Source organism: Pristiophorus japonicus, chromosome 21, assembly GCF_044704955.1.
Source record: "Pristiophorus japonicus isolate sPriJap1 chromosome 21, sPriJap1.hap1, whole genome shotgun sequence".
Taxonomy (NCBI): domain Eukaryota; kingdom Metazoa; phylum Chordata; class Chondrichthyes; family Pristiophoridae; genus Pristiophorus; species Pristiophorus japonicus.
This window is the reverse complement of record NC_091997.1, coordinates 17,944,762-17,948,413: the sequence shown is the minus strand read 5'-3', so window position 1 is coordinate 17,948,413 and position 3,652 is coordinate 17,944,762. Positions and strand designations below refer to the sequence as shown.

Genomic DNA, 3,652 nt, shown 5'->3' with positions numbered 1-3,652 from the left:
GCTCGCCACCAATAATCGTATGAAGCTGGGGGACCAATTTCCCGTGGTGCTGCCACAGACCTCACTAACCACGTGCAGCATACCCAGCCCCTTAAAGATTTCAAAAAGTCCTCTTCTGGAATAAATTTGCTTGATAATATGTTAAACCACAGTCCGTTACCGAGGCTTTGTGCATCTTTTTGACAAACAGGGTTGGTAGCAACCAAGTGCTGCCAAGGCAACAGGGAAATGTTGGCCAAACTCGTCAAGGTTCTTCTCTGGACAATACTATAAGTAATGAATGACATAAGATTACTGATATGATTTATTTCTGAGGTAACTTACTTGAATTTTAAACAGAAGTATTTAAATATATTTAATCTTCTTTGGTCTGCTAGATGATTATTATATCAACAATAAGATTGTATTGCATGCCCTACCTTGCATGTGTAGTTTGATTTTCAGCATCTAGAATCATAGAATCATAGAAGTTTACAGCACGGAAGGAGGCCATTTCGGCCCATCATGTTGACGCCGGCTAACAAGAGGCTATCCAGCCTAATCCCACGTTCCAGCTCTAGGTCCGTAACCCTGCAGGTTATGGCATTTCTGGCAGTGAGTTCTAGACCCCCCACAACCCTATGGGTGAAGAAATTTCCCCTCAAATCCCCACTAAACCTTCTACCAATTACTTTAAATTTATGCCCCATGGCTGTTGACCATTCTGCTAAGGGAAATAGGCCCTTTCTATCCACTATAACTAGGCCCCTCATAATTTTATACACCTCAATGAGGTCTCCCCTCAGCCTCCTCTGTTCCAAATAAAACAAACCCAGCCTATCCAATCTGTCCTCATAGCTAAGAGTCTCCACTCCCGGCAACATCCTCGTAAATCTCCTTTATACCCTCTCCAGTGCAATCACGTCCTTCGTATAATGTGGTGACCAGAACTGCACTCAGTACTCCAGCTGTGGCCTAACTAGTGTTTTATACAGTTCAGGAATAACCCCCGTGCTCTTATATTCTATGCTTCGGCTAAAAAAGGCAAGCATTCTGTATGCCTGCTTAACCAACTTATCTACCTGGCCTGCTACTTTCAGGGATCTATGGACATGCACTCCCAGGTCCCTTTGTTCCTCTACACTTCTCAGTGTCCTATCATTTAATGTGTATTCCCTTTCCTTGTTAGCCCTCCCCAAATGCATTACCTCACACTTCTCCGGATTAAATTCCATTTGCCACTGTTCTGCCCACCTGATGAGTTGATTGATATCTTCCTGTAGTCCACAGCATTCTTCTTCATTATCAACCACACAGCCTATTTTTGTATCATCTGCAAACTTCTTAATCATACCCCCTATATTCAAGTCTAGATCATTGATGTATACCACAAAAAGCAAGGGACCTAGTACTGAGCCTGGCGGAACTCCACTGGAAACATCCTTCCAGTCACAAAAACACCCATCAACCATTACATTTTGCTTCCTGCCTCTGAGCCAATTTTGAATCCAACTTGCCACTTTGCCCTGGATCCCAGGGGCTTTTACTTTTGTGACCAGTCTGCCATGTGGGACCTTATGAAAAGCTTTGCTAAAATCCATATACACAACAATCCTCCTGTTATCTCCTCGAAAAAATTCAATCAAGTTAGTCAGACACGACCTTCCCTTAAAAAATCTATGCTGACTGTCCCTGATTAATCCGTGTCTTTCTAAATGTAGATTTATCCTGTCCTTCAGGATTTTTTCCAATACTTTTCCCACTACTGAGCTTCGGCTGAGTGGCCTATAATTACTTGGTATTCCTTTCTCCCTTCTTAAACAAAGGTACCACATTAGCAGTCCTCCAGTCCTCTGGCACCACACACTTAAAGCCAGAGAGGATTGGAAAATGATGGTCAAAGCCTCTGCTATTTCCTCTTTTGCTGCGCTTAACAACCTGGGATACATTTCATCTGGGCCTGGGGACTTATCCACTTTCAAAGCTACTAAACCCCTTAATACTTCCTCTCTCACTATGTTTATTTAATTTAATATTTCACACTCCTCCTCCTTGATAGCAGTGCCTGCATCACCCCTCTCTTTTGTGAAAACAGATGCAAAGTATTCATTAAGAACCATACCCACATCTTCCACCTCCAAACACAGATTACCCTCATGGTTTCTAATAGGCCCTACCCTTTCTTTAGTTATCCTCTTGCTCTTAATATATTTATAAAACAGCTTTGGGTTTTCCTTGATTTTACTTGCCAAGAATTTTTCACGCTCTCTCTTTGTTTTCCTAATATCCCTTTTAATTTTACCCTTGGACTTTCTATACTCCTCGAGGGATTCTGCAGTATTTAGCCCTCGGTATCTGTCATAAGCTTCCAGGGGGCTCTATATTTGGTCGTGCCACCCTTTTTCTTTAAGGGCACATATTTGGCCTGAACCCTCACTATCTCTTCCTTGAATGCTTCCCACTGCTCTGACACTGATTTACTTTCAAGTAACTGTTTCCAGTCCACTATGGCTAAATCACCGCTCAGCTTTTCCCCAATTTAGAACTTTTATTCTTGGTCTATCCTTGTCCTTTTCCATAACTACCTTAAATCTAACTGAATTATGGTCACTAGCACCTAAATGCTCTCCCACTGATACCCCTTCCACCTAACCAGTTTCATTCCCGAAAACTAAATCCAGAACCGCCCCCTCTCGTGCATCCAATTAAACTTCAACTCCTCGCTTCTCGGCCTTTTGGCTAAGATCAAGTGTAGTATCTGTTCTTATCAGTTTAATATCCCCTATGGGGACCTGATATTAAATTGTTTTTTGGACAGGGAGCTGGAACAGGGGCTTGCCCCGTCCACTCCATGCACCGACCTGGTATTGCAGTGTATCCAGGAACGGTGCAACTTCGCCTCTCGGCCTTTTGGCTAAGATCAAATATATTGGCGCAAAGTGATCTTTGGCGTTAGAGTTGATCTGGAAAAAAATAGGATTAAAAAAAAAACTTCAACTCCCAGCATGCTTTACTACACTACAGCATAAAGAAAGGCAGGCAATGTCAAGTTTTTCAATAAGGCTAATATTACTTTTTAATGTTTCACAGAAAAATGTGGATAATTTTTCATCCCCAAAATAAACGTGACAGAGATAAATTTGAACTTTACAACTTGCAATGCTATTAAAGGTAGACAGCATAACATAATGCTATTTCAGTGACCTATCGTGATTTATGTAAATGAAGTGTAGAAGACAATAGTACCTCTTCAGAAATACAGATGTGATGTGTTAATCTTAGAGAAGTACTCATGACCGGCTTGTCCAGGTTGTTAATCTCTTTTGTCCCCCCTTTCCATGTCTACCAATATGGCTACTGGTCATGTGAGGCACTTGGCATGCTGCAATTGTTTATAGTAATTTGTGTGTTTAATTTCATTTAGAAATTCAATCGTTTTTATCTTCATGTTAATTTGTTCTGTAATTTCTTACTTTATTGTTTTGCAAGTAATGATATTGGCCAGAAAAGTACTGTATTCATTAGTAGGTATTCTCAATGTTCATAGTACTATAGTATGTTTCTTCCTATTGTTTCGTGCTATATGAGAATGGAAGAAGTAACGCATATGTAAAATTGTGCAGTGGATTATTTTCAAAAAAGTAATCAGTGCTAAATGTGTGATTTACAAAAT

The 3,652-nt window shown here is 40.7% G+C and overlaps 1 pseudogene; it reads left to right on the top strand.

Annotated features, from left to right (window-relative positions):
• The first annotated feature begins 2,698 nt into the window (after positions 1–2,698).
• LOC139234189 (U2 spliceosomal RNA) lies at positions 2,699–2,877 on the top strand (annotated as a pseudogene).
• Positions 2,878–3,652: the final 775 nt, after the last annotated feature.